The sequence below is a fragment of the Dermacentor silvarum genome, chromosome 10 (genome assembly GCF_013339745.2).
Source record: "Dermacentor silvarum isolate Dsil-2018 chromosome 10, BIME_Dsil_1.4, whole genome shotgun sequence".
Taxonomy (NCBI): domain Eukaryota; kingdom Metazoa; phylum Arthropoda; class Arachnida; order Ixodida; family Ixodidae; genus Dermacentor; species Dermacentor silvarum.
In genome coordinates this window covers 11,382,197-11,403,115 of record NC_051163.1, presented here as the reverse complement: position 1 = coordinate 11,403,115, position 20,919 = coordinate 11,382,197, and the positions used below count along the sequence as shown (strand labels likewise).

The following is a 20,919-nucleotide window of genomic DNA, read 5'->3' as shown; positions in this document are numbered from 1 at the left end:
GTACTTCCGGATTCTCTTCGTCGTACAAACCTCTGCGCTTACCTTAGTATAATGTGACCAATATTTAAAAATAGATAACCGGTTCCGTGCAGACATAGTCAAAAAGTACGACGTAGCAGGGAGATGGTGCGAAAATTTCCAAGTGGCTGCGGTGACCCACCTTTCGTTTTGGCCTGTGGGCTGGGCTGGCGAAACGTTAGCTCACGAGGCTGTCGTTTCTGGTATTACATGAGTGTAGACTGGAAAATAATACCACGCAAACAGCGCAAACGGACAAGCTGGAGGACTGTTTATCCAAGCGAACAGTTGACATGCATCGTAAAGCAGTACAAAGCTACCAAGCAAGCCCCGAATTAAAGAAGGTTCATCCTGGTCCGGGAATTGATCCCTGGTCCAACGCGTTTCCGGGGCGGTGACTCTACTACCTGAATAACTAACTGGGGTTTGCTTTGTAGATTCATGCGATGGCCTGGTGGATGATAAGTTTTCACTTTCATGAATCCTCCCCTATCTAACGGATTTCTGCATATCTTATTTGCCATATTGAGCGTTTCCACGCGTTGAGTTGCCGATTATTGCTTCGGCCTCGCGCTGCAATCTGGTAGCTTTCTGCTTAGCGCATGTGGTAGACCAAGCGCCCCGAAAAGGTGTGAGAACCCTGTTCGATCTCAAGAAAAGACGAATTTTCCTTCCACAGGGAAGCATTCTTTCTGAGAAACCCGTACGGAAGAGGCGGAGGAAGAAAGACGGAGAGAAGGCAGGAGTGTTAACCAGAAATGTGTCTTGTTGGCTACCCAACACTCGGGGGTGGTAAAGGGGGAATAGAGAGACGAGAGAGAGGTGTGAGGAAGAATGAAAGAAGCGGTGAGTTTGTGCATACGCGCGGAGGGCCTCACCAAGTCAAAAGCGCTGACACAGGCCAGTCGCCTCGAATAACGACAAAAGTGCCTTCACAGCTTTGTGGGCCGCCGAGCGACGAGCGATGGGGACTATCTTCAAGTAGCGTCTGTACAGCTTTCTCTTGTAGCTACGTGCTGCTCTCTCGTGGGTGCCAATTTTTCTCTTTCACAATTGTCAAATAGCAGTCTAGGTCAGCTTGATATTCAACGTTACTGCCCCTTTATGCATTTACTTTGCAGAAGGAAACCAGAATTATGCTGGAGTTAACACATTGCCTTGCTCTGACAATTATCTGCGGAGCTGTTGACTTCACGTCTCCGTGAATTACCAGTAAGGCACCATCTCGTTACATATTCCAGCGCGACCCCGAAACGCTAACTCGCGGTGAAGAGAAACTCTTCGCACAAGGCTTGCGCCCGGCCTATACGGCGGTAGGCGTTATGACTCTCGAAGGGACCGGGAAACTCGACCGGTTAGTGTGAGAGCTGAGGAAGGGGCGCAAACGTCCTGGAGAGGTTCATTGTTTTGCCGCTGCTAGCACGTCGTGATTCGCGGGTTATGGCACGAACCGAGGGATGGTCCTCGAGGGAGCCGTAGGGGGGCGTATATATGAACCCGATGTGAGTGGAAAGGTACCGCAAGTATTATTACGTCACGCAGTTGCAAAGACTTCAATCGCGATCATTCTATTCCTCTCACTTAGTAGCGATATTATTTAAGATCATGGCCCAGAAGCGGGCCTGCTAAAGCGAATCGTGGCCTCGAGGTGTAGTGCGTGGTAGTTATGCAGGTTATGAGCGCTATAACGTAAAAATATTCCAATATGTTTTCATTCCAATCTCCTGACGCCCAATTTACGTAACCGCCGACGCAAGCATCGGGCGGTGACCCGCAGCGTTGTTGTAACAGCCCAATCAAACGTTCTTCTCCTTTATAGGAGGTCACTTTTGTTTGCTTTCAAAGCGAATAGCATTGCCAACCTTTACTGGTTCTGCTTATCGAATTGGCTGACAAGGCGAGGAAAAGGCAGAAGTGGAGATATTTTCGGTGGGGCCAAGCTAGCGCAGTGAAAGTATTTAACCGGATGAGGAAGGTGGTGCCGGCGTCTGCAATTGGCCTTCTTCCCCTTACTCAGCTTGCGGTGGCTTGTCGAAAATCGCGGCGGCGTGCAACGGAAAGTAACAAATGTCTCCTAAAACTGGCTCTCAGTGAAGAGTTGGCAGAGCGATGTCGTATGCCTGTCGAAAGGGCTCAACCACGTTATACCGCCATGCAAAAATGTTTATTATATGCAATTAAATCCATTCTTTCCGGCAGATCCGAGTAGCCAGTGCCAGAGATGATCGGCTGGCATCGATATGTTATTCCTTTCAGAACGCGGAGTTTTCGGCTATTCCGAAAGAAAAAAAAAACTCAGTCTTGTTCGGCATAATAATGTATCTTTGAAGCGTTCACGTCCCTTGGACGTGGTCAGTTTTCGCGGTTCTGTGACGTCGCCCGACATGCAAGCGAAGTGGGCGCAGCCCGAAACGTTTCGACCAATAGCGGAGGGCTAATGGCAGAAAAGGCGTAGAATGAGAAATAATAATTTTTTTGTTCGGTCTAGTCAGGCATAATTAGTGTGTACACGTCATAGCACATAGGAAGTTCTCGCTGTTTTTATGACATCGTGTGACGCACAGGCCAAGTGGGGGTAGCCCGAAAAATTTTTGACGAATTGTGAAGGGCTCATTGCAGAAATGCAACAGAAACATTTGAAATAGCTTTACGTTAAAGCCTCCCATGACTAAACTTTGCAAATAGAAGGAAACAGATAATGCAATTTACTATCCTTCGTAGCAGTGTTTCAGCAGATTCAAATCATAGGAAAAACTAGAAGAGGCAGGGCAGAGTGCCGAACTTCTATAATGTTTGCAGGTGCGCTAGTTCGTCCAGCATCATCACCAATACAACTGCACCACCATGATGATAAGCCACCACCATCCCTAACAAATCCCTAACAATCGTTATTGAAGCTAATGTGTAGTGCACTATATATACACTGGACCAACAAACAAAAATGTGTCATCTTGTACTCCGCTGCAACCTAAAGGGTGCATAAAATCTGGCAATTCATTCAGGGCATTTAAATCAACAGCATGTTGCAGATGCCAAACAAATTCACGTTTAAACTATTGCAGTACACTGAGAGTACAATTTTGGAAGCCAGTTGCATAGTCTGTATAATATTGCTTCGTTCATACACAGAATGCCCCAGCTAACATTGACAAAGTTGTAAAAAATTGATGGTATATATACTGTATATAATTATGAGATATATGGTGCTTTGTCATCAGCCGCTTTCAACTACAAGGATACTTCCTTTGCTTCAAGTTGTTGATAAATTCGACTTCGCCCTGCCATCAGCTAGTCGCCTGGTTACCTCAGATGGTAGAGCGGCTGCCCCGGAAAAGTGGTGGTCCCGTGTTCGAGTCCCGGACCAGGACAAATTTTTCTTCAATTGCAAGGCTTTTCTTTCGAGGAACCCATATGGGTTTCACTTTGCAGCAATTGCTACGATTGTGTGGATGTGACATTTTCCATTTATTTACTTTTCTCCACCTGCAGAAAATAATGAAGCAAGTGTATCTCCTAACTAAGGGAGTCACTACAGAAAATTAGTGAAACAAGTGTATCTCTTAACTAAGGGAGTCACTTCTAATGTAAAAGCTGTTATTAGGTTCTAAAAAAGTGACATTCATTTCAGCGCCCTTTGTCTTGCGTAATTATTTTTTCCACGGCGGGAAATAAGAAAAGTGCCTCGTGCCGCAACTGCCAGCGCTCCGAACAGCTGTGGTTGCCTTTTAAGCACGGCCCAAACTTTAGTCGAAGGAACTAACTCCGCTGATGACCTGACTAGACAACCTCCTGGTCACTGCGTAGGCTGCACTAGTAACACGGAACAAGTGGCTAGCGATCAGTGGAAGCCAATCGTCAAAGGAAACCGACAGCTTTCCTCTTCCAGGTGGCTAGCCAAAGTACCAGTTTTCTTTAACAGCTTGAATAACGCTAGCTGGAACACCCTGCATATATGAAAACAGCCAGCCATGAATGGTATAAGCCACAAGTGATGGTGAAAGTCTGTTCGCACATGTCGTAACAACCGCTTTGTTAAAATTAATATTCGTTGTCCCCGTCTGACAGCAAGCGCAAATACGATAAGTTATTATGGCGCTGCTGATCATCTGGTGATTTAATTATGCCATATAAAACGCGATCATCAGCATAAAGACTAATGCTAGGAGAAACGTTAAGTTGACAGGTTTTATGACTGAGCAAGAGATGGGAGAGAGAGAAAAGAAAGAGAGAAGGCAGGAATGTTATCTCGAAAAGCGTCTGGTTGGCTACCCTACGCATGGAGGGGGAAACAGGAAAATAGAAAGAAGAGACAGCGAGGAAGGCGGTGAATGTGTGTACGTGCGGGGATAGCAAACCGCGTTAAAGTGCTCGCATCAGACAGTCGATATTGAAATGCCCAAATGTGCCTTCACTGTGTTTTTTGGCCGATGATCAGTGAGGATGGTGTTCCCGTAGCGTTTGTACGCACAGTGGACAATCATCTAGTCGCCTCAACACATTGGGCATTGCTAGTCTTTGTTATGTCAAGTCGATGACAGTGGTATAATAGGCGGTCTATCTTCGCCTTGCAGGCTACAGGAACCACATGCCGGGCTTTCAAGCACTCCAATTAGTGCTGAGCGAGCTGTCGTAAAGAAAAATGCACTCTGACAACCGTAGCTGACAGCCATGTAATGAGCGCGATAGACAGAGTGAGAAAAATAAAGAGATATGGCAAGGATGTTAGCCAGAAAAGCAGAGAAGAATGCTTGCACGCGTTTGTACATCGCCGAGCAGACAAAGGCGTTCGTATGGGTCAGTCGTGCTGAAAGAGCAGAAAATTGCCTCACTGTCTGCCTTGCTGGCTGACGAGGAGCTTGAAAACCGACGCGGATATCGTCGGTCATTGGCCACTTTGGTGCTGGGTATCACTCTTTCCTTTTCCTGCTCGACGTTAGCCCTATAAGCGTCGGAAACGACCGCGTTCAGGTTACACTATACGCGCTGATTGCGAAAAGTGGGCGGGCCGAAACACCGGGGCAGTGCACTCAGGTGACAGACCGGGTCAGTCGACGCATTGCGCGACACATGTATTTGAGCTAATCGGCTCTAGGGGTCGCCGCTGGTACAAGAAAACAAGCAGGCCATGCGTTGGTCACTTCTTTTCTAAGTCCTCCGTATGGGCGACCAATGTCTGCAGATGTCTGTACGCTTCTCTGGCCAAGTGGTCGTTGAACTTAGGAGGGTGCCGTTTTCTCGGAAGCGGCAATGCACCTGTTCTCTAGTCGTTGCACGTTCGGTGGCAAAAGCTTTGCAGATGGCTGGTGTCATTTCAAGCCACCCCAGTATTTTGAAAGAGGTAACAAAAAGTTGGAAGCTCAAGGGAAACCGTTAATTCTAGCTCAAAGGTGAAATTGTTTTCTTTTGTTTTTGTTTTCTTTCTGGCTCCCCTTGAAGAAGAACCGACGTGACCCGAAGAGCATGGCACGTTTATTTACTGCGGCAACAACAGTTCCTTAAAAAAATATACCGATCCAACTCTCGGTGATGCCAAGTTTTAGAGAAACGGGCAATTAAATGCTACATATCTAAATGTGATGCGTGCAATTGTGTTATTTTTGTCCTATGCGACGTATAATTTCGCGCAATGCGTAAGTGAATGCACTATGCAGGTTAAAGCATTATTCTCATTCAATGTTTATGTTTATGCACTACACTGTTTAATAGTTATGCCGCAGCGAAAATACGACTAAACCAGGCGTACGCAGTGTGATACGTCTACGTTGCCACGTCACAAGAACGAAGCAAATGTCTGTGTTTTTCTAAGAATGAAGAGGTGTATTCAGAGAGAGGTACGGCGCAAAAATGCATTTTGGGATTTTGTGTCCCTTGTGCCACCGCGGCACATACGCAATCTGGAGGATATTACCCAAGGATGGCCACATACACAATAGTACAAGAATTGCCTAGCCCGAACGTAACAAAACCAAAGAAGCCGTTGAACACCATGCGCTATTCCATTAAGATATATTCGTGCTCTAGAGATGGCCCGTGAGCCGACGTTATAGGTGCAGATTTGATTTTTGCTTCACTGTTTGTTTGGCAGATCAGAGGCGCGCCCCATTGGCAGTACAGCATCGTCAACATTTAATACCATATAGGCCATGCACGGGCACAGAAAAGACAAGTGAAACCAAATGAAGTGAGCAAAGAAAACTTGGCTTTAAAACAAGACAAACAAAACAAGCCTTGTTATTCAAGCGCTAAAAGCAGTTGTCGACATGCGTCTTTTAAGTGCTGCAGTCAGTTACGAAGAGCAAGAAGCGCAGAGCTGGCCGTCGGGCACGACCTTCTTACTCTATTACACAGTTACGTACACCCGTCAGCAAAATTATACGGACTAAGGTTCCTGCAAAAAAAAAAAAAAAAAAAAAAACGAAAAAAAACGAAAAAAGAACGAATTTTTTTGGCAACCGAGACTGATAATCTGAAAGTGACATTGCATTGCAATGTTTGTAATGGCAAATGGGAACTTCACTCTTCAACTGTAGGCTACACGCCGAGAAATCCAGGGCATTTAGAATTTTCCCCGTACGTTCGGTCCTCATATATACTTTCACGGGTGTATATGATATACTAAGATGAGTTTGAAAAAAAAAAGAAATACAAAAGAAAGACAGAACACCCCTCCCCCTATGTAAGGGTGTGAGTTTTAGACAGATTTCCACCCGTACGCAGCCTTAAGGGTGGAAATAGTTCACAGTGTATCGCGCTCAAATTGATATATCAGATAAGAAGCGTATGCAGTAGGTACCGTACTTGTGGCCATTCATTCAGCACATCGTCTTTCTTTGTCTCTCTGTAAACGACCTCTTCTCACTATTGCATACGATGCGCAGATTCAATTATCTTTCACGGAGAGGCTAAGACTCTCCTCATTAATTGGTGAGAGAATAAATTGAAGAAATAGACGGTGAAATCATCATCATCATAATTTATGCCCACAGCAGGACGAACAACTCTGCTGGCCATCTTCAATTACTCCTGTATTGTAGTAGCTGATCGCAAGCTATGCTTACGAATTACCTTATTTCGTCACACCAACTAGCTTTCTGCCTTCCTGGACAGCGCTTCCCTTCTTTTGGAACTGATTCTGTTCTCTAATAGACCACCAGTTATGTGCCCTACGCATTACATGGCTTGCCAAGCTGCATTTCCTTTTCCTAATATCAACTAGAATGATCGGCTACCTCTAATACACTGCCTCTTCCTGTGTCTTAACGTTATGGTGTATTGTGGGAGATGAAAGGTTAGAGCCCGCATAGCTTCGCTACCGCATCGAATAGGCCTTCGCATCGGCCTTACATGGTTGCGAAACTTTTGTTCGTTTGCGTGTGACGTATCATAGGTCGGTTAAACTTCCTTCGGCATTGTAACGGGTGTGTCATGCTCATACTGCCAAATGTTCGTGCATATGTATGTTTGCTAAAAGAATACTGATAAAGCGTATTTTCACGAAAAATAGTGCCGAAAACACGACAACCGATCATTGCGAAAGAAAGAACCACGACGTGCGAGAAATATGTAGGGGCAACGAAGACAGGAAGATCACGAAGAGCTTGACTGCTCTGCATGTGCATAGGAAAACGAAGAAGGAATAAACAAGAACATTGAGAATTCACGGGAAGAGACATTTATATACATGCGTTCGCAAAGCGCAGGCCATCGGACAGTGGTTGTCTCGCTGTGCTGCGGTAACATTACGAAGGACGTGCATAGACAGCAGTAAAGGGCTAAGGGGAAAATGAATAGTGCTACAAAGGTGTTATCGAAACTTTGTTCTATTTAGTATGGCTTGTTTTCTCTCAATGCGGCCTAATTTGTGTATTGCAGAACCTTAGCATCACTGCTGTAGCGTGCTAGAATGACCATCCCGAAAAATCCTATAAGTGTGAACTTTCAAGTGGCGAAATTCGTGTTGTCTCGTGCCGTTTTCTTACTTAATAAAGTGAGAGGAATTATATGGATAAAAGGAAGGCAGTTAGCTAGAACAGAATATCGTGTTTGCCGCTCATGGGGGGCTAACAAGATAAAATAGAGAGAGAGAGAGAGAGAGAGAGAGAAAGAGAATCAAAGAGCATAGGCACACTATCACAGCATGTCACAACTACATCACGGCATACATCACGGGACCGCGGGCAGCGATATGAACACCAAATGAGGGTAAAACCTTTTCGCAATTTTAAAGACTGTATCGGTGCATTCTATTGGGTTTCGCATGCGTAATAGGGCCCAAAGTATACATGGCCCGAGTCTCTACGTATATATACAGCTGATACTGTGTGGGCTTATGCCTGGGATAACGCTGCTAAGCCCAGAGTAAGCCAGAAATAAGCCCACAGTCAGCCAAATATAAGCCTATAGCGACAAGCCCACAGTTCGACTGGTATGTCAGTCGCTCGGCCCCCCACTATACACCCCTACGCATACCTGGATAGTTTTAAAGCGAAGCTTTATACGGCTAGGCGAAACTAAAAAGCGTCTGTGCGTCGCCTGTCCACGGAAAGCTATTATCACCAGCATTGGCTCGAGCGTCCCGAGTACAAGCTCGTGCTCGTACTCGGGACGAGCTCGTGCCACTGCTCCCGCGTTCGTCGTCGTCGTCTTCTTCCCCCGCTGGCTGCGTTGTCGCTCATCATTCCAGCGTATAATTGAACTTTTCTGTTGTCGTAATGGAGAGGCCGCGTTTACGGGGGTATGAGTCATTTCTTAAGGGGGTATGAGCCATTCATTGTCTTACCGTAAAGGACAAATTTAATTTTGAAGCAATTTCATTTCGAAGAATCGCAAGCAGCAATGACGAGCGAATGCTGCTAACCACGCAGCCGAGCAAACTCGAGACATCGAACGCAAGCGACAACGGCGGACTGCGGGCGTACCATCAGTGACGTCGTTCTCTCCGTCGCAGCCGAACGTGTGCGTAACCTCGTAATTGATAAATACTTTAATGAAGCGTTGGGATTAACCCAGTTTATAACATCGGGGCGGCACGTTTCAGCTTCGCTGGTTAACCATGTTCACGAAGTGGAAGGGCCGACGAATTTTTTTTAGGAGTTCCTTACTCGATGACTCCCTCGACCAGTTACTAATTACAATTGTCAAGAACTTCATCGTTCATAAACATCACAACTGTATAAAATATTATTCACTCCTGCATTGGCCACAAGTTGGACGGCAGTATTCTGTAAATAAACGCATCACATAAAATAAACATAGGGCACTCCCAAATTTGCTTCTTGAACGGCAGATTTTTTTCTGCTATATAGGAGTGGCGTATGCACTGGATCGCACAACGCATCACGTTGTCACTAAAATATCCTGCGCCGCTTTAATAAAGCGCATTCTCGGCCTATGTCTTTACGCCAAGCGGCTTTGGGTTTGCTATCGCTGTAAATCTGAGGTAATGTTTGGCAGTTCGGTGTTTGCTCATTCTCCTACCACCATACAGCTACTCCCCTTTTTGCTCAAAGATTACGATTATACCTTACGTTTCAGGTGTTTGTAAATCTCATTATTACAAATTAACGACTTTTTGGATCTTTGCTGAGGTTATTGTTTTTGCTCCAGATTCGACTTTCTTTTTTGGTCAGTGGTGTTCCTAAACAAAATAAAAATAATAATTGTCGCTGGAGTTACTATCTAGTTGTCACACCATCCGCTACCTTGGCATAACTGCAGCTGGTAGCGGTACAGTTAGTAGCATAACAAGGTACTAGTAACTGTTAATAAAGGGTCTCAGCTACCAATTCCAAACGCAGTATAAGAAACACCGGATACAAAGTTTCTAGACTATAACGCATTTATAGGACCTTCTATGGAATAGGCCACTGTAGATCCGACAAAAGCGTTATAGACTAATGACATTGTATCCGGTGCTCCTAACTACGTTAGGAATTGGTAGCTGAGACTCTTTACTCACAGTGAGTACCTTGTTTAGTCAGTTATGTTACGAACTCTACCGTTTCCAACTGCAGTTGTACCAAGGTATATGGTGCGACAACTAGATAGTAACTACAACGACCTTTATGAACGTATTTGGTTCGTAAGACCTCAGATTTCAATTTTTTACAGACGGAAGATTCGTGATAGCAAAGCTCCGCTCGTTGTCTGCCAATAAGTACGTCACTTATCGCTTTGTTTCCAGCCTCGAAGAAAAATAACTCCATTCCTTCTTTTTTTTTTCTTTCTTATTCAGCGCTGCAGCATTGGTGGAGCGAGAACGTAGTCGAGACCGCGGGGCGTGCCGGGTGTTATATCAGGGTGAAGAAAGCGGGCCGCCGTTATTGGAACAGCTGGAGTGAAAACTCCAGAGAGTCTGTGGAGGGTGGGTGTGAGGCGAGCTGTTTTGGCAGGGGCTGCACTCTATCTTCCTAAGGCGAAAGAGAGCGAAGTTGCCCACCCACTAGGCTCCCTACCTCCCACACGTAAATTACCCCCTCCAGCGTGTAACGCGCAACAAGACCCCGGCAGCGTTACACAATGCCGAGCCTATCCGAGTCGCTGCACCACACGCTCAAGGAACGTCAATAAGGATTTCCATGAGATTGGAAGCAAGGCTTAGGTCAAGTCACAAAACAGGACGAAGTAAAAAAAAAAAACAATCAAATTGATACCCGATTTTTGAGGTCTTAAGCCGGAAAGGCGAGAAAATGAGCGACTTCACTGCGCGTTGTCTCACTTTTTGATATCGAGAAAAGGCGCCTTGATAACCCCATAGCGCACAGCTGATCTTTTTGTTTTTTTGTTTTTTTAGAATCAGCGCAATGTATTTGTTGTAAAGTTTGGTTTAAGGCTGTTTCTTTGTTTCTAGTGGTTGTGAACACTTTTTTTTAATAATTTGGTTTACTGCGTATGAACACGAAATATGAATCAGTTTCACAGCTGTTCGACGATTTCAGTGTGCGCCGTAATGCTCGCGAACAACTTTAGCTTACTGGGGGTAGACATTATGGAACTATACTTAAAAAACTCGGATCCGGCAATGAGGAGACAACATCTGAAACGAATCGTTATTATTATAGTTGACATTGTCTCCCGATAGGGCTTATTGCCGAATTTCTTTTGCCCACGGCACATATGAAAGTTGCGATGAGCGTTTCTGTCCTGCCTATCCAAGAGCGCCCTAATTTAGGTCACATAAGAAAAGGACAGCTTACAAGTCACAATTCAAGTCACGTGAGGCTGTGGTAGGCCTGAGTTCTGCATATTTACCTTTTCTGGCAATAAAGGTGTTATTATTATTAAATGCGAAGCATTTCTTGGCGAACATTTGCTACTTTGGACAGTATCTATCTAGCCGCCTACGTCTTTGTGCTTTCATGGTCGTTTGGTTAACTTGGTAGATACCAAAATTGACATAGTATGACAGGAGTGTATGACGAACATAAGTGATAGGTCATGACATAAATTTCGTGGCGTGCGTGTCATGTAGGTCATGACACCCAGGGAAAAGGATTAACACTCAAAAACCACTGAAATGGGTTCGGACGTGGGTACTAAGCGAAGGAAGCACTAAAGGATGCTGGTAAAAGTCACAGTCATGAGCATGACTCAGCAAAAATTACAATGACTCAGCGAAAAAAGATTAACACTCAAAAACCAGTTAAATGGGTTCTGACGTGGGTACTAAGTGAAGGAAACACTAAAGGATGCTGGTAGAAGTCATAATCATGAGCATGACTCGGCTAAAATGAGAATGACTGAGCGAAAAAAGATTAACACTCAAGAACCACTGCAGTGGGTTCGGACGTGGGTACTAAGTGAAGGAAGCACTAACTGATGGTGGTAGAAGTCATAGTCATGGCCATGACTGAGTAAAAATGAGAATGACCAAACAAAAAAAAAAGACTAACACCCAAACACCCCTGAAATGGGTTCGGATGTGGGCACCAAGTGAAGGAAACAACTAAAGGATGATGGTAGAAGGCAACAATCAGCATGACTCAGCAAAAATGACAATGGCTCACCGAAAAAGATTAATACTCAAAAACGTTGTCGCAGTTGCAGTTTCACCTGAAAGGCGAAGCATCAATTGCGATAGCAAATTTGAAGAGAGCTATACGGAGTAATGATAGCAGCTTTATCAGCTGTATAAACTTGGACATGCAGCAGCACCGGCAACACGCAGAACTGTTGTCGACGCCGCCGGCGTTTTGCCCGCGTTCGCTCAAAATGCGTGCGGCGTTGGTGACTGTTGCCGGAGCCTCTGATATAAATAGGCACTTGGTGCCGCAGCTAAACGTCGCCTCCCTTCCCTGCCCCTCCCCCCCCCCTCCCCCACAGCCTTTCGCGCGTCGGAAGAAGGTATGTTTACTCTACATATATGGTGATTGTAGAGGAGGAAAGAGACGCCTACTTCTGCAGCCCTTAAGGGAGCACAGCGCAGAACGCGCGTTTGTTCTCCGCCGTGCGTTCACTCCCCGTGAAAGCGCGCGTCCCTCGCGCCCTTTCACTCGCACATACAGCGTTCGGCGGCGCGCGGCGACGATTTCATCTCCATTGACGTCATACGGAACCTCACGGCGACGGCGATGGCGACGGCAGAAATCTGCTTTTGAGTGTCCATATAATTGCTATCGCAATAAAACCATTGGAATGGGTTCGGATGTGATACTAAGTGAAGAAAAGGCTAAAGTTTGATGGTCGAAGTCATATTCATGAGCATGACTAAGACTTTCGCCTTAAGGTCTCTTAGCTGTGGCTAAAGAGACTCCTGAGGACTCATGACATGAATGTCATGACATGCCCGTCATGTAGGTCATGAAAGAGCCGCCTACGTCTTGATGCTCTCATGGTCGTTTCGTTAAATTGGCAGGCTTCCTCTACACTGCTTCGCATAACATCGATTCCCACAGAGCGTTGGATGTGCCGGCTTTTTGTTATTATTATATACAACCATTTTCCAAATGATTATGCTTCCCTCAGTCCACACGTAAACCTAACTTCAGAAATCTTGATGAATTATTTTTTGTAGGTATTATTGCGAACCGCCGTCATTTCAAATGCGTATCTTTTAAGCTTTTTTATTCATGTTTACATATCCGGCTTGTTGCGTGCAAGCTTGGAGTCATGGCACTTCTTTGAAAACTGTTTTGTTTGACATCTTACTAGTTCTTGCTTTTTTTACAGCGTAAGCTGTTATGGGCTCATTCCAATAGTCGTTTCGGTTCGCGATGATGCCGGCACCGGCGTAGGCCGCCGTAACCACTATCGTCGGAAATGCGAAAAAAGTACCCGATTCTCACCGGGATCGCAGCCGCGCCCGCTGCGTGGGAGCCAGATACTCTACCACTGAGCCATTTCTTCATTTCCTCTTTTCTTTCCTCATCTTTTCAATTCCTCTATTCCCTTCCCCTGAAAGAGTAGGCAGGCGTTGTGCCCCTCTCGGTGGCAGTTGTCAGCTTGCTCCCTCCCTATTTCCTTCGTGTCCTTGTGTTATGTACTCAAACCAAACAACAACAACAACAACAACAACAACAACAACAACAACAACAACAACAACAACAACAACAACAACAGCATCAACAACAACAACAACAACAACAATAATAATAATAATAATAATAATAATAATAATAATAATAATAATAATAATAATAATAATAATAATAATAATACTGAGCCACGCAAGCGCTTGCTATCGGTCAGCGCAAAATGCCCTATAAGGCAAGCGCGCAGGGGCAGACGACCCGGGCCTCCGCGAGTATGGTGGCGCCATCTAGGTAAGGTGCCTGCAAACGCAGCGTGCGCAGGCGCAGACGACGAGCTTCGATTCAGACGAGGTGCGCAATCAACGCGATACCGAGCTGCCGAGCCTCCGCCAGTATGGTGGCGCCATCTAGTTAAGGTGCCTGCAAACTCAGCGTGCCAGACATGTAAGTTGCAGTTGTAAGGCTTGATCGGGCTCAGCAGACTGCTGTGCAGAGAGCATTACAAGCTGCAACTCGCCATCGACGCCGGGCTGACAGTTCAGATCGTTCTCGTCAAAACGAGGCGAACAGACTGCCGCGAAGACCCTGTTGTGCGTGCTGCCCAAATTGAAGCTACTCTTGAGCCGCTTCACCAGCTTACGCTGTGACTGTGCTGCGTGTGCCGTGCAGGCCTGTGACTTTTCTTTATCGGCTGCAGTTGCATTGTTGAATTCAACCTATCTGTTGTGCCAAGCTAATTTTTTTGAGACGGATGCTTGTCAGGCTGCAGGAAATATTCCTGCATCAAGTGCACCAGTGCTAAGACCAGCAAGGTTTTCCTGGGCACTATAACAAAATTGATGTATTGATCAATTAATTTATCATTATTACTTCACCGTGCTAGAGAAAAATGAAAGCTTGGAGTAAAAGAAAGGCACAATAACCAAACGAAGTAAAATGTAAGAATACACGAAACATTTTTGATAGTAATTATAGGGAAAGACAAAGAAAACAATGCAAAATACATTTCATCTTGCCCCCGTACGTTGTGCAGCACCAGAATCTGTAGCATCGCACGCAGGAATATGAGCGCGCTGAAAGTTGCCTTTAGTCGCGACATGCGTTCGCTGTTTGACGCTTGTTCCGCTGCAGCTGTCTCGCGATAGAAATGAAGCCATCGAGGCGGGAGCTACGCAATATGCAGGGGCTTACCATGCGTCGTTGATATACACTCGAGGCACTCTCCTTCATGGGTCGTCGCCTGCAGACAATCTGCAGATTCGCAGCCATGGCGAAGAGACTGGAAACAGCGATGGACCTGCAACAATATTCACGCTCGCAAACGTTGGCGGTGCTTTTATTGCCAGGGACTAATGCAGGCTTTATTCCACGTGCCTACAAGCAATCTGTGCTTGTAACAGATAACTCCTCATGTGGAAGAGCAAAATTCCATCCTTTGCACGTGGTAGTGTTTTTCGTGTGTGGTAAAAGAAAGTTAAAATTGGAAGAACCATTACAAGTATTGCTCTAGGCACAGATTGACTGAAAATTACGGTGGCGGTTTTTTTTAATGCCCCATGCCTTCGCATTCGCATGGCTTCGCCCCTTTAATACCACAGTGTCATCTTATTTCGTCTCCAAGCTTTGTCTCTGTGTCACGCGCACGCACGCATGCACGCACGCACGTACCCGTCATGTGCCCTGTTAACTTGTCGCATGCTGGTTGGATAACTTGTTTGTATACGAGCAGTGGTCAATGGATAGGATAGATATTGCAGACACGTGTTTGCACCTGTGTTCTGGCGGCAAGGAAATGAATGAGAAATTATAATACGAATACTTTTTGTAGTATGAAAAGCACAATATTTGATCGTAGTTTCTGGCAACCCACAGTCTTTACAAGGATTCCCCTCTATTTACCTCATGTGAATGTATGAAAGCATTCAAACGAGTGCGCAGATCCGGGGGGGGGGGGGGGGGGTGGCAGGTATTTTAAGTGCGAAGCACTTTAGTGGCCCGGGCTGTCGGCGTCGGCGACCCTGGTGATCACGCTCAACAAGTGCTCGAAACAGGGTCTAAACAAGTGCAGAATTGATCAAAACCGGTTCAACATAAACTAACATGATTCAGAATAATTTCAAAGGCAGGAATAATCAAGTATTAGGCGCATTAATTAGCAGAAACTTGTTAAAAGTGGTTCCGAAATGCCCAGACTGGTATCAGGGCAGCGCAAAAGAAGGTGCCACCGCCCCACAAGCGCTTCATTGCTCCTCCCTCCAGCGCTACTACAGCACCGGCGCATGGCTGCTTCGCACTTCTCCAGGCTTCACGTCAGTGGAGCTGTATTAGCACTGGATTTGAACTACACAAGCACAGGATTTGAGCAGAATTGGTGCTACATTGGGCGCTAGATTTGAGCAGGGTTTGAGATGGATTGGAACTGCATTTGAGCGACATTCTGCAAGTGCACAGAGTTGCCACAAATCGTGCGACTGCAGCCGAAGCCAACGGTTTCGTGCTAGTTTCGAGCAACGCGCCGTTTCGCTTCTCTCTCGTCCGTCTGCTCAGGACTTCGAGACTAATTTTGTTTGTTTATTGTCTTTGACTCTAATATCTGAACGCGTCGAAACGAATGCCTTCTTTCAGCAGAGTGCGATGACAAAGACGTCCAGGACCCCGTCGAGGTGCGCGTTCAGAGGTCAACGTTGTTACCAGAAGCAAGCGCACCTTCGCACCAAGGTCCAGGTTTACACGCAATGAATGCGAAGATGTAAAAGTGAGGTTCAATCTATGTCTTTTACCACAGTTTTTGTTCCTCCGTATTCCTGCTGCAACCTCCGAGACATTCCTATACGCTTACTGAAAAGAACAGTTAAGCAAGGAACTGGTTCGGCTGGTTGGCTTCCAGATACGTACGTGATAAAGAAGTTAGTAGTTTCATTTAAACCTCATAAGAATTTTCAGGGTGGCGGACATTTCCAGCGGATGTCTAGAGTGGACGTTTTACACCGGACATTCTCCACCACACGTGGTCACAAGCAGCTGTTTCGCTACGTGATTAAACTAAAAGGGCAAAGGTAGAAATTTGACAGAATACTTTTCTTGTTTCCGAACAGTGGCTTTTATACGCACCACATACAATGACAAAAAAAACAACAACAAATAAAAACTCGAGGCGAAATGCAGACAATCTAGACGGTTTTCTTTGATTACCTTACCTGATGCCGAATAAATTTTTTTGAACGTAGAACGCGGAAGCTTTACAGCATAAGCACACATTATCACGTTCGCTTTGGTGCTTTTATTTTTTTCTTTCTTTTGTGTGTGTGTGGTTTCATCTATACATTTTTTCAGATCGCTCTCAGTTTTTATTTTTTGCGCTTCTCAGTCGTCATATGTGATGCGTATACTTCTGCTCTGAAAGAATAAAACAATTTGGAAGTCAGCGCCATGTGTTTCCTCTTGCTTCTTTGCCTTGAAAAGCAGTGGAAGCTGAAGTAACCTTATCTCTCCTGCGTACCTCCGTGCAGCGTTTTGCATGCATCAACGTATAACGATCGATATACATTGACGCTGTTAACTTAACATGCATGATTGGAGGTTCTGGGTCCATTATGGGGCTCATTGTGGTGCTGCAATATCGTACCGGTGAACGGTAAATCAAAGTAATGTCTCGCGATGTAAGTGAGCTTCCGGCCTCTGCTTGCCATAGATAATACAGGATAGTACCTGGCATTCGTCAGTTCCAAGTGGTGGTTGCTCCTCTGCCCCTGCTGGAGTGAACGATCGAAGAATGACGTTCCGAACCATAATTCCGTATGAGTTTTCTGCCACGTACTCTAATCGCTTGACATAGCTCTCCCGTATGTTCAGTATGAATTCTTGAGATGGACCAGAAAGACGAGGCGGTGCTGTGCTGCAGTGGCGGACGTCTACTTCAGGAATATATGTTTTGGGCTAGCTGGCTTATGTACTACCGCCCCAAAAAGTTTACGGACTTTTTACGGAAAAAGTTTACGGATCTGACAAAAAGCTGAATATCTCCGCAGCCTCAAAACGCCACCTAGTATTCCCATTTCCAGCCTCTACTGGTATATGCGAACTACATCGTGATGTCTGGTTTTACTGGCTATTTTTAAAGGCTGCTCGGATATTTAGCGTTTTCTGAGATATCGTGGTCCGTAAACTTTTTTGGTCGATAGTAAATACATAATGCGGCGGGAACGCGCTTTCGGGAGTCGACTGCTGTACACAATAAAGTCAGGCAAAAAGTGAAAGAAAAAACACATCGAAAGGAGAAATAGAAAGACGTCGGTGCACCGACTAAGGGAAATAGTCGGCTTGGAGGATTAGGCAAATGTAGGAGACAAATTTCGCTCAAGAAGGCCGTGACTAAAGGATCGTATACGTGGCCAATAAAGCGGAGACGGCTCTCAGAAACGGCTCTCAACGGCTCTCAGAAATTTAACGCTCAAAGTTTTAGTTTTAACCCTTTGTTCACGAGTGTTACCTACAGGAAATATACCAGAAACATCTTTTCTTGCTGAGTATCGATATTGAGTACGAAGTGTCTGGCTGAATGTATTCGGTCAGCACTGAATGACTGGCAGCAAGCGTCCTTTTTTGGTTTATAGCAGGAACACTGGACGAGGTAGTAGAAGTTTGGCACGCGACTGGCGTTCATTTGTTTTCGCTTAGGTTGCTACGCGGCATAACGTTAGTACGGAACTAAATATAATCGTGCAGGCCCATTTCATAGAAATACTGCCACAGCGACTTATAGAATATGCTGCCCATAATCCATCATTTATTGAAAGCACGGTCAGAGGAGATCGACCGATGCAAGATATCCGGCTGCAGTGATGTCACCAACACACACAGAAAAAAAGCAAATTAAATGTTCACATATGGTTACATATGACGGGAGTTGTCGGTACAAATTCCAAAAGAAGTCAGGTGGCTTGGGGTAAAGCCCATGTCCAGCGTTCTGCCTGGGGTTTCCCTCCAACTGCTGGAAAAGCTTCCACTATATATATATATATATATATATATATATATATATACATTAGTTTTGTTGACCATGCTTATTGTCAATGAATCTGCACATTTACATAGAAAATAACAATTTTTGGGGGTATTTATATGTGCCGGTAATAAACAGACAAAATACCTCTTATAAAACTGCTAGTAAGCCGGTAACCCTGTACTGAAAATATCCTCTATTCCACATAATTCCTATATCCCATAACATCATATGACGTATGGCAAAATGAATTTTTTTTTGTGGGATCCTATATGTTTCATATCGGAATAGTGGATATGGGAGTTATGGGGCATTTAGACTCTTCAATAGGCTCTGCTGTAGATACCAGCCGTATTAGAGATGACACCGTCGTAAGCTTTGCCCACGTGAGATTGAATATGATCCTGACAATAGTATTTTCAAAATACGCCTCACGAGGAAAAGCTTGCTTAATTGATGTACGCAGGGTCACTCACTCCCCACGTGTTTGGGCAAATAGGAAGTAGCTGCACAGAAACCAGAGCGAAATTGGTTTCACTTCGCTCGAATGATCGTTGTCAACGGCTCTCACTTAATGGGGCCGGTTCCAGAAGCGAGTGTGACGCAATAAAACAATTTCGAAACAGTAGCGTACATTGGAATTGCGTCCACGAAGACGCAGATGATAGAATGCGCTCTTGAAGAGGATAGTCAGGCATCAACGGACGTGACGGAAGCGAGGGCAGGTAATTACCTAGCGAGAGATTGAGACCTGGGCGCTTGAAGGTGATCTTCAGAGGAGTGGGTAACGTTGCGTGGCGTCCTTTCATGCCGCTTGCAGCCACTTCAAGTGTCGGTGCTTACTGACAACACATGATGAACCTGGAAGAACAATCAGCGAAAGTTCGTGGCTTTGGCGTGGGCTGGTGGAACAGGTGAGACACAAACGCAATAACAACTGCTGAATCAAGGTGCCGAACTGATGATAAACAAGGATAGCGGCGACATCAATTATTTCTGTGAGTGTCAACAGCTCTGTGAACAGTCATTTGGGATGTATTGATCCTGATATGGGACCGGGGATGAGACTGATTTCTGTGAGGAGGCCGGGCAGCAAACACCAGCGCAGGATATTCTGACCAAAAACAAGGCAAACCCACAAGGCCAGAAGTGAACGTACCAATACTGAAACGTGTTATTCCTCTATTGCTAAGTGTAATTGACTAGCCATATTTAACAAGCGCGTTAGCGAAATAACATTCCGTTGAGATGTAGGCTGCAGTTGACAATCTACGTTATATCGGATTACTGTGTTTTCGGTGTAGGCTGAGCTGACTGCGACCAACAAGAGGTTTAATTTTAATTATATATGGATCTTATACGCTGCTCAATCGATCGCGATCGAGCCCATTCGGGATCGCATTTCTCAGTCCGGATTGCCCTCTTTGCGCAATCTGCGGGAGCGAGTCAATCGCGGTTTAGAATTTCGATACGGATCAAGCTCGATCACGATCGAAAGCGGCCGTGTAACACTGGTATTACTTGCACTACTAAATGAGACATTTATGCATAATAAACTTGATATTTCTAAGCCTTCTTCGCGATTTCTTCACCAGTAATTCGTATAATAAATTTCTCACCTATATACGCTGCTTACATCAATTCTTTTCTGTTTAATGTGCAAACGCTTGTACCAAAATGTTACAACATCGGCACTTGACATGCATGCGTCGCATCGGCAGCCTTGCGACCGGATTTCCTTCAATTGGCAAAAAGAGCATGTTGCCAAGTCATTCTCGCAAAATCTCGTTAAAAAAAAGAAGGATAGTACCAAATTCAAATACGCGCTGTTGGGAAACATTTACACTTACCCCTACTACCACCTATGTCGTGCCACTGGTGTTCATTTGGAATGTTACCGTCAATTACTCCATTATTTACACACCAGCGCACTTGCTCCCCGCAGAATTTGCCACAGTCAAGGAGGGTTTCATGGGGAATTCCCACTGCACAATGCACATAACGCTTCGCATTACCATTCAAAAACATCTGTCTCTCGGTGTTACGCAATACGAGGTAATTTAAGGTGCCAACGCGTTCTGTTCTTCGGGGCAGCTGTAGTAAGTATATATGAGAGAGGCGCAGCGAGCCAACAATGGCCGCATTTATCACGAGGCCAGGTATCTAAACCTTGGTGTGCTGTCTCTCCAGGCTATGAGTCAGGGCTGTTCCGGCTGCCACGTCCTAATAAATGTGGCCGCGGTCACTTTGCCGGCGACCCCTAGATATACTGCGCCAAAGACACTGACTCCTCCGCCCCCCCCCCCCCCCCCCCCTCCTTCCCTTTACCACCACTACTCACGTTCATTCTCAGCAACAGTGGTTCAGAGGCCAAAGTTCCATTTAGACCCACCGTTCTAACGTTATCCGTTGTGTTATCGAAATGCAGGG

General features: G+C 45.4%; 1 long non-coding RNA gene across 2 annotated transcripts in view; it reads right to left on the bottom strand.

Moving 5' to 3' along the window:
• LOC125940989 (uncharacterized) overlaps window positions 1–20,461 on the bottom strand; it is a 54,644-nt gene extending 34,183 nt beyond the window's left edge. For both annotated transcript variants that reach the window (XR_007464139.1, XR_007464140.1), the window contains exons 1-3: window positions 20,340–20,461; window positions 19,223–19,350; window positions 14,679–14,784 (exon numbers count right to left, since the gene is read on the bottom strand). This is a non-coding gene — a long non-coding RNA (uncharacterized LOC125940989). The remainder of the gene's footprint in view (window positions 1–14,678; window positions 14,785–19,222; window positions 19,351–20,339) is intronic.
• Window positions 20,462–20,919: the final 458 nt, after the last annotated feature.